The 13,865-nt window shown below is 39.4% G+C and overlaps 1 long non-coding RNA gene across 1 annotated transcript; it reads right to left on the bottom strand.

Moving 5' to 3' along the window:
- Positions 1-542: 542 nt before the first annotated feature.
- Positions 543-13,589, bottom strand: LOC116960138. Its single transcript, XR_004406226.2, has 3 exons — positions 13,442-13,589; positions 4,632-4,717; positions 543-1,844 (listed from the first exon to the last, which is right to left on the bottom strand). It is a non-coding gene; the product is annotated as an uncharacterized LOC116960138 (long non-coding RNA).
- Positions 13,590-13,865: the final 276 nt, after the last annotated feature.

Here is a 13,865-nt window from a genome sequence, read left to right as displayed (position 1 = left end):
AGCCCTCCTTTCTTCCAAGCCTTAACCTTATTTCCAATTTCTCTACCTCCTCCCAGCACAGGGGGACAGGGAATGGGGGTTGCAGTCAGTTCATCACACATTGTTTCGGCTGCTCCTTCCCCCCTCAGGGGGATGATTCTTCATGCTCTTCCCCTGCTCCAACGTGGGGTTCCTCCCACAGGAGAAAGTCCTCCACGAACTTCTGCAATGTGAGTCCTTCCCCCAGGCTGCAGTTCTTCAAGAACTGATCCATCATGGGTCCCTCCCAGGGGGTGCAGTCCCTCAGGCACAGACCGCTCCAGCGTGGGTCCCCCACGGGGTCACCAGTCCTGCCAGCAAACCTGCTCCAGCGCGGGCTCCTCTCCCCACGGGCCCACGGGCCCTGCCAGGAGCCCGCTCCAGCGCGGGCTTCCCGCGGGGTCACAGCCTCCTTCGGGCATCCCCCCGCTCCGGCGCGGGGTCCTCCCTGGGCTGCAGGTGGAGAACTGCTCCTCCGTGGGCTGCAGGGGCACAGCCTGTGTCACTGTTATCTTCACCACAGGCTGTAGGGGAATCTCTGCTCCGGCACCCGGAGCACCTCCTCCCCCCTCCTTCACTGACCTTGGTGTCTGTAGAGTTGTTGCTCTCAAACATTCTTTAGTTGTGTAGGGTTTTTTTTCCTCTTCTTGAATACGTTATCCCAGAGGTTCTACCACCGTTGCTGATGGGCTCGGCCTTGGCCAGCAGTGTGTCTGTCAAGGAGCCGACTAGTGTTGACTCTGTCGGACGTGCAGGAAGCTTCTGGCAGCTTCTCACAGAAGCCACCCCACTAGCCCCCTGCTACCAAAACCTTGTAATGCAAACCCCATAAAGCTCAAGATCCAGACTCTTCTGCCTTTCCTGTCTTCCCCTCCTCCACCTGCACGATATTTTGTTGTCATTTTCAAGAGAGATTTTCTCCTTTTATTTGTTATTTTCACTTTATGTGCAGCCCTTCATTCAGCATAAAGTTCAGAATACAGTCCTCTCTTCATATTGAAATTAAAATGCAGTTGAATGAATTAAGCAAGAATGGAAATGCCTTAACAAAGTCTTCAGTTGTTTCCTTCTTTACTTAGGAGAAAATATAATAAGAATTCTAGCCAGAAACTGGACTCTGCTGACATTGTGAACAACTCCATCCTCTCTCTGATTTGCTAGATTCAGTGTCTGAGTGACTGCTACTGCAGCCTTTTGCTTCCTGTTGTATTTTGGAACAGGTGAAATATTTCAGTTACACTATAGGGCCAGCTTGGAGTCACCTGCCAAGACATGAAGGAGTGGTGTATCTTGAGGGCAGGTTTCCCTAGGCATGTAATGGGGTACCCGGTGCAGATCTAAGTGGCCACTCTCTCTTAATAAACCAGTTGCGTATTACATATGGGATTCTGGATCTATTTTCCAGAGACTTCAGAAATGGCAAAGAGAAATGGTTTCAGCAGGAGATAATGGGCTTTATGACTTTTCCCAAATTATTCCCCTTTTTAGTAGCCATCATCTTGTCGGATGACATCTGGAATGATTAGAGGATGATATTTTAGACTGACAACTGGGCTGTCATTCACACTGTCAGTCAGCAAACATCCTGGTTGCCCAGGGTTACAAAGCTAGTTTATGCCTTTGTCCTGTAGTATTTAGTGCTGCTGATTCTTTACCTTGATTTCAGATGAAGCGGTTCTGACAGCTAGCACCAGAGGCAGGCAGAGAGCTCATGTTGATGGTGGGAGTCCCGTGGTGCCTTTGTGTGAGATGGTTTTAGCACTTCTGTGACAGCCCATCAGGCAGGACATAACCTTGGAATATTAGGGTGGATCTTGTAAGTTCATCTGCTTTCAAAAAAATAGAAAGCCAAAGTTTATCTATGTCCTAGGAACACATCTAATTATTTTAGACTTATGTACCTGAATGGGAGCTTACGCAACCCAGTTGTCTGCAGAATTATTATCCTAAAGCAGACCAGAAAACAAACCAGCCCAAAGCAGCCTTGGGCTCCAAGGATGAGCAGTCCCTGTGCTTTCCTCAGCATATAAGAGTACCCTCACCAAATTACCAGCAAGAATAAATGTGCTTCACAGCAACAACTTCACATTGTTCAACTGTCCCTTAATATGCAGTTGAAATTCCTTCTCACTCATTGTGCATCTCTGATCAAAACGAAGACCTATGATTTTAAATGTTTCAGTTTGGGAACCCAACTTTGGGCACCAAAAGCCTAATTTTCAAATGTAAAAATAACCTGAAGTTCTCAGAAAACTCAAAGCAATGTTGTGAGCATGTATCAGTTCTGATACTCAAGACCTAGAACACAATAATCAGGAACCCAACAACTGAAGCACCAAAACATCTTGTCTGCAGCTTCCCTTCATTTCTCTTTGCCTCAATGTATTCTTTTAACACAAAAATAACATTTCTTACAGGCAAACTGAGTGAATGGTATACTCACAAAACCTAATAATTTGTAACTAATAAACTAGCTGATAAATTAAGGAATAACTAACATGCAGTTTGTTATCAGTGAGCAGTTAAGTAACTCGCTATTATTTTGGTTCCAAACAGGTAACAGTACAGCCATCCTAGCACACTGTGTTTCACAGACCAGTTTAAAACTCACAACATGTGTCTGTGACATCTGCCTTTTACAAACAGGCTTGCAGCCTTGTCCTCAGAAAACATAAAATGAAAGTGTGCTCAAAGCAAATTTGCTTAAAAATTCAATAAAAATGCCTTAAAACACTGGCAGAAGTTGCACAGCCTGAAGGCAAGGAACTCCTTCAGTAATGTTTCTAGCTAATGTTTCTGAAGCATGCAAAAAAGTAATAAAATTTCATAAACAAGCTGGAGAAAAAGGGTAACTTTTTGCCTGTTGTATGCATCTGAGACCATAATGCCTCTATGCAGGTATTCTGCCTCCTGTGTACCTTGTTCCTGGGGCTCTACCAGAAGATTCTTACCAATTACAGCAGCAGAGAAGCTGAAACTAGAAAGAAGCATGTAGATATGTGTGGACAAAGTGTTAAAACAAAAGGAGAAAAAAAGCTGCTTGAAGCATACTTTGGTAGCATTGTTCTGAAGCTTAAAACGGTACCCTTCTAAAGAACAACAGGAAAGCAAATAAATCAGTATAATTTATTTATACTAACTTTTTTAATAATTCACTCTGATTCTTTTTGAGTAGCATCTCACAAACCTGGTTGTTAAGTGTAAATTAAAACTATTCAGGAGGTAATATTTGTAAAGCACTTTTGCATCCACAGATGAATGCTGCTGTATAATATGAACATTGACATATTTGACAAGGCAACAGAGTTAAGTGTGATACAGAGTCAGACTAAAGATTTTTTTCTTGTCTGAAAAGCCCTTGTTTTGTTACTAATATTAGAGCTACAGACGACTATTTGACAAAAAGCACCTCCTAATTTGAGAGCTGTAGCTCTTAAGCTCCATAGTAGCAGCTATTTACCTGGTTGGCTCACTCTTCACAAAATGTGCCCATTAAGCTCAGGGTATAAAGCCAAAAAAAAAATCCAGCCACTCTACTGAGCATGGCTGAACAAGCGACTGTGCTGGTATGTATTTGATAAGAGAGAGCAGAGGAAAAGGAGATAAACCTTGGGGTGTAAGACAGGAGTTTATATACTCCATTTAGAACAATAGGGAAATCTATTACTGACTTCATTGGGAATAACTCATAGTAGCACAAATTCTCTCTGGTTGCAGGTGTTTGGAGGATTTTCCCCAAGGGAAGCTTAATGATATATATATACATACATACATACGTATACACCACCAGTTTATGTCAAGGGAATTTATGCATGCATTCTCAACCGAGAGTAAATTTTAGCCCTTTTCTTGTTCACTGATGTTATCCAAGCATTTTCCCAGCTTGGCAGGGCTAAATTAAATTGGGCAACGTTCTGTGTGTGTTTGATGTCTGCTAAATGAAGTGAGCTTCCAATTCGTCATATTTACTCAAGCTCATTCAACTCTTGTAAAAATTAAAATGTTCCAGTTAATTTAACAAGATAATTTACCGCTCTCAAATCTTTCTTGCTCAACATTTGTTGCTGTTTAGAAGTCAGGGGTATGTGCTGCCATGTAATTCTTTGGACAGCTCTGAGGACTTAATAGTGAACAGCAGACATTTTAGACACTGGACAGGCACTGTGTTTAATCTCAAGCAAGGCCCTGAGCTGCCACTGGAGAGGGAAAGACTAGAATCAGGCCCTTTGGATTCATTATTTAAAGAAAGGGGATCACTCAAAAAATCCATAGAATATTTAGGAAAGAATCAGGGTGACTAAGGTAACAGTTGGACAGTGAGAAGTAAAAAGTTGCCATGTTGAGTAACCTGGATACAAATAGAAAGTAGGCAAGGGCCCCAAGAACCGAAATAATTGAAGTATCCACACATGAAGCTCTTCACATTTGATGCCTGGAAATAACAGCTCTGTCCTGAGATGAATATCTGTCTTGATCTTGCAACTCTATTTTATGTCAATACAGAGAAGGAAGCCAAAACATCATGCAATATTAGTGGTGTGTATGTGATAAAGTCCACTGAAATTAATACTTAATGAAATGAACCAAGATTGAGAATTTAAGATTGGCCATACCTGTACGCTGAGATTTACTCACAGGAACTTGTAATACTGTCTCTCTTCAAGCTGGGACCATTACACGTTATCTGTGGGCTTGAGCACTAAATGACAAAAAGGCATAGTAACTAGCAAGTTCAGAAATCCCCTCATTACCAAAGGACAGGTAACTGATGGTTGGCAGCACTGAAACATCTACTGTATAATAGGTCCTCAAAGACCCAGTGTACCAGATTGCAGACAATATCGAAAAATCTCTGCTCCAATTCATTTGTGGCTACTCTGAGAATCGGGGGTAGAATGAGGGTTATTTTTACTGGCTGGTTGTACTGAATCACGGTTAGATACTGGTTATCCAGCTCTACAAATCACAAGGAACTCTACAAACCTGGATCACATCTCCCTCTGCAGAAGCAAGAAGACTGGGGATGCCACAGACACAAGAGGCTGGTGCATTTGGTACTCCTTAGGGCTTAAGTGCACTTAAAATACTAGTCCTTCTCTCCATGAAGGATATAAGAAACCTAGAGAGATCAGCCTCCTAATGGAGTTGGATGTCTAAAGCTAAGAAAAACTATTCTAAGTCTCACATACAGATGACTTCAAACACTCTGCTTTTAGTCTTTCTGCAATTATGTATGAGACTGCAGAAGACACAGTCACATTTTGATAAAAATTCATTAAGCATCTTAGCAGCCTGGCAATATTCAGTGTGTCCTGGAGAACATGCAGACAGGTGAACTGCAAAAACCTAGTACACAAATGCAGAGCAATTTAAGCAAAATGGTGCTGAGGACTTGAGTAAAATTACAGCTATGTGCCACTCTTGTAGAATCAAAAGCAATGCAGAGTGCACCTGGTTTTGTTATACAAATCTTGGCATAGGTTTGTCAAAAAGTTTGCAGACCTGTCAAAAAAAATGGGGAAGAGCTTAGGATTTTGAAACAAAATTGCAAGCTCTTAAATATCTCCAACAGCCAAAGATAGCTATGGTTCACTCTTGGAGAGATGTAAGCTAGAGGGCTGAAGAGGTACCATGATAATAAATATGTTTTAATGTGCAAATATATCTTGTTTTTTCAGTGCTTTAACTTTTTTTTTCTTCTAGTGAACCTTAAAATGTTTTCACTTATCCATTCAGAAAGATATATGACACAAACATCAATAATGATAGTACTGAATTGCCATGGAAAAACAGTAAATATGATGGCAAAAATAAGAGTATCATTTAATGACTTTACCAATGATAAAGCCATTTCAAAAATACAGAATTATTTCTGATCACTTTCTATTAAAAAAGATATTGTAGAGACAAATGGAGAGCTCATAAAAAAGATAAAAGAATAGCCCAGAACCTAAAATAAAGCCCCAAAACATCACCTGAAGAGAAGTTGAAAGCACAGAGTTATTTACACTAGAAAGGAGATACATAAGAACATGATCCAAGTATGAAAACTGAATAGCTGGAAAAGGTTAGGAGCTTCACATAAGAAGAAGAGATTTACTGAAAAGATGGCAAATGCAACAATGGTAAAAAGAAACTTATTATTTTAATTTCATAATTAAAATATGGTAGAGAGCTGAATACATTTTTTTCAGTTTTCCGTTATATAGTACAATGTCATAAAAATGGAAGCATTATAAATATCTATTACAATACCTACAAATGTTTTAAATCTAGCAAACATTTTTCAGAGAAAGCAAAATATTTCATTTAAATTTTAATGTGTTGATTCAAATTCTTTCATTGCATCATATATTAGATAAAAGTTCAAAAGAAATAATCAAAAGCTATCAAAGTGTTTCAGTGATCATGAATTAACATTTTTCACAAAAAAAAATGGGAACTGGGAATTCTTGAGAGTTTTTTAATTTTTTAATTTAATTTCTTGCAGAATGGAAATTCTCATTTCCATCTTCTTTGGAGCTCACCAACACTGGATTTCTTTGAGAGCAAGAATTTACCACAATTAAACTTTCTACAGAGTAAAGAATATCCACAGTGAATAAAGAGAATAAGAACTAGTATTTTGTAAAGAATGTTAAATCTCCAGGACTTTCCTTAGTCAGACACTCTGACTTAGTTCCTGGGGCAGTACAGCGTGTTTAGCTTCCAAATGGTTTTCCTAGCCTCTTCTGTAGCACCTGGTACAGGACCCTGTAGGAGGAAGGACATGGGACTGGAAGGAGCTCCAGGCGGTGGGGTTTCTGCATTAAGAGTGCAAAGGGCTCAAGGCCCTGCCGCACCAGCTCCTCAGCCATGCACCGCTGATGGGAATTCATTAGATCAGGATTTCAACCTGTCTTTTCTATCAACAGGGAAACGGCTTCCTGGGATGCCACGGAAGCCTTCCAGCTCTCTTGTGAATGGAGGAGAGAACTGATATCAAAGGAATTTGGCAAAATGCTATCCTTTTGTACCCGGGAACTCAAATCTGGTAACAAAAATGAGAGAATGAATCCGGAGCCAGAAGTGGAGATAGCAGAATAAAATACATTTTCAATTCCTTTCAGGCTGAAAAAAACTATTGTTCGGCCCATATACTGAAGATGGAAAAAGCACACATGTGCACTGAGTTCATAGACTGAGCATTACTTGCAGCTCTTTCAAATGATGAAAAATGCAGATGAGGTTGATAAGACGACTCAGGGGTTTCTGCTGGGTGCTGCAGCATGAAGAGGTTGCCTTTCATACAGGACAGAAAGTCAAATTAGGTCCATGTAACTGTTCAAAATTCATTAGAATGACCTTAGTTAAGCTTTGCTTCCATGCACACTACGATATATGATAATATAGCCTGGAGCAAGAGCAGTAGTGGTGGTGGCACTTTCTGAAATATTTCCACTACTTGAAAGCTGCTGGATTTGTTAAAATATCTAAAAGGATTATAACAGGATGAACTGGGTTTTTTCCTTTTACTTTCTCCAAGCCAGTATAATAATATTACACAGAGCTTTTCATCTTCAAAGATCTTTACAAATCTTAGCAATTCACAGTAACTGAACAGTTATAAAAATATAATAAAACTAATTTTTGCTGTCTTGTTAATTTTTTCTTATTATTTGTAAGAATTAACTTTAAATAGCAGTAACTTCTTTAACTTTAAATAGCAGTAACTTCTTTAACTGGGCTGGTTCTGTAAATGTAACATTAAACTCATTACTAAGGGAATTTGAACAGTCACATCTCCCATACAACTCTTAGTCATAAAAATAATAAAAATAAAATATTTTCTGACTCCCTGTTAATCCAATAGAAGATGGCAGCACTTTTCTCCTTCTAGTGTAGACAGTTAATTCATTGCTCTTTTATTATTTAAACCACAAGCAGGAATAACACTGAAACAAGTATTATCAAAGAAATAATCTTACCAAATGTCACCACATCTAATATCTGTGGCAGATCAGAATACAAAGAAGTAATTTTACTCTTCCCCTTTTCATTTCTGAGCAGTTGCTCTGATAACTTACAAAATGTTCCCACAACTTTCAAGTCCCTGGTGTACAAGCAGGTAATTTCTCTACTTGACACTAAAGCTCTATGCTTGTCAACTGGGTGCAAATGCTCTCTGTTCTTGCTCACTTCAATGGATGCTGAAGGTACCCATCTGCCAACAGGACTGACTCTTCTGGGCTTCACTTCACATCAAAAAAATACATTACACAACACGAGGTTCTCAGTGCAAGGAAGGGTACCTGCATCCAGGCCTTGATGAAGCAGTTCTGTACACCTGAAGACTCATAGGCACCTTTGCCCACTTATGCCCAACAGCACGTGGGAAGCTCAAAGGCTGCTAGCTTGCTCCTGGAGACCTTACCTATGCAAAACACCTATTGAAGCTGGAGCACTTTCTTCTCCTGGCACTATCACGAGTGTCCCAGTTTGAACAGTCTAATAATACTTAGCAATAACTTCTTTGAAGCCAGAGAAGGGGTCAGGCTTTTGATGGAGCTAAAACATTTCCTAACTGAGGCCTAATTCTGCAACCCTTTCTCACACTGAGTAGCACTTTGCTGTCCCAGTGATGCCAAGGCAACAGCTTCCACAGATTTGTCACCACAGAGGCAGAGAAAGAAAATGTAAAAATTAAATTTATACTTAAAAATAATTTGGTAGGGACCGAATACCTGAGTCTTAAACATCACTCATTCTTCTGTCTTAGCTTGCTCCACAGCAAAAAGGCATTCCAATCATCACACTGTCCTTTGCATAAGGGTCCAGCAAGGGCCTATGAACATTTCATAAACATTAGAATTCCTGCTCAAAAGAGAAGGAAACTGAGGCAACTCCTCAACCAAAGAAAGTGGAGTCAGAGCAAGGAGGAGAGAGGAAGGGTCTCCTGGCTTCTGAACCAAGACTGGTCTTTTAGCTCAATGCAGACTGTGGAGAGTAACTGAATGAATAGCAGACTACATACCTAAAATAATAGAAAACAGGAGAGTGGCAGGTCATAAAGAAGTCTGCAAAGAAAAAAACACTCTTTTTTTTTCTCACAACATCCTTGCAGTATGTTTTTTTTTTATGCCAACTGATTCCAACACTGAACACTAAAGCCTGGGTTCTGGCCTCCTGGTAATAAGTAATTTGCAAAGGCCTGGTCACAGAGAGGTCAGAAAACCATGTAAATTGCTTGGATGGGAAAGCCTCTTTCACAGGAGAGAGCTGTAGGTGGTAGAGAGGCTCCCTGCCACAATTTTGCATTCCCCAGACATAGTGATATAGAAGAAGATAAGAGAGCTATGCTGATCTTCTCCCACCTGGCACCCTTTGGCTGCCCTTTATGGCAGGGATGGATGCCAGGCCTCCAGTAAACAGTGAGGTAGTTTCCATCTTTTACAGCAACAACCTCAACACAACTTTTTAGCTATTAGGCAAGCAACTTTTTGAAACAGGGTCCTAAAGCTGAAAATTCTATAGTGAGTTTTACTATACACCGAGTCGCATATGTTTAATTTTTACTGTCACATACCCAGAGAGGCAATGAGATGGCACACCTTCCAGCATGTGACAAGGTTTCCTTCTGGGGGGGTTTGCCATGGTGTTTGCATTTAATTTCATTATGAATGCAGCCTTGTGATATGAAGAAAGCAGAACCTAACAGAACATGCTCCTTGAGCTCTTACTTCTTCAGCCAGTTACTCTCACCCACATGCAGAACCAAGCCGATGGATTGATTTGGGGTAGCTCATTAGAGAAAAAGGTCTAATTCACTAGGGAGCGGCATTGTCTCATGTTTTCACTTCTGGTCTACCTACAAGGACAAGGACTCCCTCCCCATGGGTCATCTCTCCTCTCCTGTGACACACTGTATGCCTCCACCATTTACTATGCAGACCTCAAGGGAAAATGTCAATATAGTGGGAAATAATTCACTAAGGAGCTGATACTGCCATGATGTATACAACCCATGACTGAGTAAGTCATGTAGCTTCCTTCCACATGTCAAACAAACATTTCACATTGAGCATATTGCAAAATGAGCATTCAGCTTTGCCAACTCCATTGTTCAGCTGCATCTCAAATCCTGCTTTTTTGGTGTTGGAACTATAGCAATCTTACAAAATGAGATTAAAATATTTTTACCTGTAAAGATATACGTCCTGAATATTCTACTGTATATCTCACTAAATACACAAGTCACAAAAGATTTTGGTCAGCATTAGACATCATGTTACTAACCAAACACAAGCGTTAGAATTAAATGTAGTTGTAGTGTAATAAACACCATCACATCTCTCTTCTAGGGACATTTTTCAACCAACCTTTGTGCTAAAATCAACATGATTGGTCTGTGTTATTTAATTAATATCTAGGCTCAAAGATCACCCTTTGCTTTAATTTGAAAAAAGAAAAGCCTTTTTTCTGGATTAACACAAATATTAAACGGAAAGACTGTGGAACATAAAGGGCATGGGTTGCATTTTGCACAGGATAGGTTCTGGTTGAATGAGATCTGGGATGTGTGCCAAATTAATAGAAAAAATCCTGTTCTTCCTCTCCAATAGCCACAATGTTCATTATTAAGAAAAGCATATGAACCACAGGATTTGATTTTAATAACACCAATGTCTTCATTAATCTGTACTTTCCATTTAGCCTTATTATTGAGTAAATGCTGAGTTAATGCAGTACCTATTATTGTTGGATTTTTCATGAAAAACCTCCTTTCCCTCTTCCTTTTTCTTCATTCAAGCACTATCAGGTGTGTGTGTCATTTTTAAACAGGCCATCCACAGTCAATGGCTGTTTTCTTATCTCAGGTCTATGCAGCTACTCCAGTAACCCAGTCTACAATGCAGATAGTAACAAAAAAAAAATCCCAACAAACTCGAGAGAACAAAACCCCGATAAACCACTCCTAACTCAAACCCATATTTGTTTTGGTGTTGTTTTAAATGCTGTTGTGTCAAGCAGCCTCTTACTATCACCTGCAACTGAGCTGATCTTTCCTGGATGCTCCATGCGGCCTCCTTCTAAATCAAGATTGCTGATGGCCAACACCGCTTTGTATCTGCCGAACAAATAGTGGCCTTTTGTCCAGCACAAGTTCCTAAACAAACTTAATCTCTCTAACACTGTGACAGATGACATTTAGATGTCCTTGTTACCCTTAAAATGAGTTTTATTGACAATCAGAGAACAAAAAGAAGGCCCAGATAAAGCCCAATGTTTTATAGGCCTGCTAACAACATCTTAGTTCTTAGTGCAGAGGGTGTAGAGAAAGCCCAGAGTTGCCCCCATTTTCCCCTGCTTTGCTATATCACCATGACAACAGATATAGAAATCACTTAGTGACTCCTAGAAAGAAAACACAGTGACACAGTACCCCTTGTATGGCGAATCAAACTAAAGCCTTCATTCAAATAGCTATTCAGCTTGGGCATTCATGTAGAGGATGGGGTGGATTTTACACAGGTAACAACAACAGAAAGGCCAGCAAGCACTCCAGCCACAGCATATGGTAAAGTCTCTGTTTAATTAATGCATCCTCAATAGAATTTATCCATTTTAAATTTGTTTTCTTTTACTTGAAACATCATTAATGTAAAGGGCAACATTAATCAACATCTTGCAACTTAAAAGGGCATTAAAAAGTGATCTTTTCCCCCCCCGGCCCCAACAGAATCTTTTCAAGTACTTTTGCTTGCTGCGGCTGATTCCAGGCAGAGTCCTTAATCATAAGGCAAATCTAGAGAGGCCTCTACTGGCCAGCCTCTCCATCTGCAATTTTTCTATTTTTAAGTGACTTGGAAAAGCAAGCAGTGGAGTAACTACAAGGTTTTATCTTAAAGTTGCACACAGAATGGATTACTGATAAATATATGGTGCAAAACATAGGATAATTGTGCTTTTTTGAAGCTATCATGTACAATGTAACTTTGCTTTTTTTAAAAAAGTAAGAAGACTAGAAAGATTTATCTAGACTGTGATGTATTTGCCTCTATGACATTTTGAGACATTTTAAGATTATAGGTCTAAAAATTAATGAGTAATCATTTTTCTTTGTGTACAGGGCTCCCCTTAAAGTTGGGGCTTAAATCCGTTTAAATTTGAAATTCTCATATGCATGTGGCATTTTATATATGCATTTCTCACAACTAGAATAAAACATACATCAAAGCTCAGAGAAATTAAATGAAGAGCATAAGAAAAGGAAGTTATTGAATGATAGAGGAATCCTGCTTCTTTGGACTTTCCACAGTGACAACATAAAGACAAAGAACTTCAAAATCCCCCCATTTAGGTAAAATTGAACATTTTAGGCAATGGTCAGCATGCTCTGTGCTAATATCAGCAGTTCTTGCTGGGAAAAAAGAAAAAAGAAAAAAAGAGTTTCTGCTGTATCCTATAAACAAAAATATGAAGTGTGAGCTTGAAGCTACTTAAAACTACATTGACTTTTTTAATTCCTTTTATTCTAGTTACCAACCACAAACCATGGAATAAGAAGTATCTACTAAGCAGAAAAGACAACTCAGTAGATCTTATTGCTGTGTAGATAGGAAACTTCTTAACACCAAAACTCATGGAAAATGGGCAAACTGACAGATCTGGTGAAAAAAACCCCAAAGTTGAAGGCTGAAAGACAAAACTGATACTAGAAATAAAGTGCAAAATGTTGGTGGTGAATATAATTAACTTGGGAAGCAACTTACCTCGGGCTGTGATAGGCTGCTCCAAAACCTAAGCCTAAATTACTAAGGTCTTTTTCCTGTGTAGAATACAGATTATAGTAACTCCTAATCTTAAAATTAGTAATTTTAAATTTTTTTTTTAAGTCTTCAGTCTCTAGTAAATCCATAGGAAGTCACACAGATTATTTGGACTAGATTTATGGTTAGAAAACTTTCTAATCCTTGGGTGATTTATAAAAATACTTTTTTTTTTTTTTTTAATAAGAAAGGATTTAGTAACTATCAAGTATTTTAAGAGAGTATTATTTAGTAATATCTTAACATTTACACAATAAATCTCACGTCACATAAATTTATCTGTCCTTCACCTGTAATAGTATTAAAATGAAAAAAGAAAATTATATCATGACATTTTCTCCCTGATTTAGTATAATTCACAGGCACTGCAAGAATAGGAGAGAACCCATTTTAACAAGCCTGGATTAGCTTGTATTTCTTAAGGCACCCAGCACTCAATGTCTTTCAAAAAAATTTTGATTTGCCCATACCTCCATATAAGCCACCAGCTAATTTTACCTGTGATCACCTTTCCCCGGAAGGGAAGGGGGCAGGGAAGGAGATGTAATACAGGTCAATTCCTACCTCATGGTCAATGTAGCCTTTAAAAAATAAACAGCAGATCTGGAGCTCACCCTGCTAGTCCCAACAGTGACACCTCCTGGGGCAAGCAAGCTCCAGACAGCTGCAAGATTTTCTCTGCTTTGAAGTACAGTGAGAGCTCCACTCTGCAAAGCTGCACCAGTTCAAGTCTGAGAGTTTCTTTGAAAAAACTTTTCAGGACTGAGGCACTGCAGGGAGGAAAACGAACAATCCTGTTTAATTACATCAGTTTAGTGAGGAAAGCACAGGAGCCAGCGGCCATGTGGACGGACAGTATGACACACTAATATTTTCCTTCAGGTATTTCATTAAAAAAAGAGGATTCAGTTTTGGAAGTGGTGTTCCAGAAATTGTTTAGGGGTATGTCCAACAACAGTGTCCACAGCGTATGGCTAACATTAGACAGTGTGGCTTTCTTGCTTTTAGTGTTTCAGGTTTTTTTGTTTTGTTTTGTTT

This window comes from Tyto alba, unplaced genomic scaffold (assembly GCF_018691265.1).
Source record: "Tyto alba isolate M040663 unplaced genomic scaffold, T.alba_DEE_v4.0 Super-Scaffold_10, whole genome shotgun sequence".
Classification (NCBI taxonomy): Eukaryota; Metazoa; Chordata; class Aves; order Strigiformes; family Tytonidae; genus Tyto; species Tyto alba.
The sequence above is the reverse complement of the archived record's forward strand: the minus strand, read 5'-3'. Positions and strand labels throughout refer to the sequence as shown.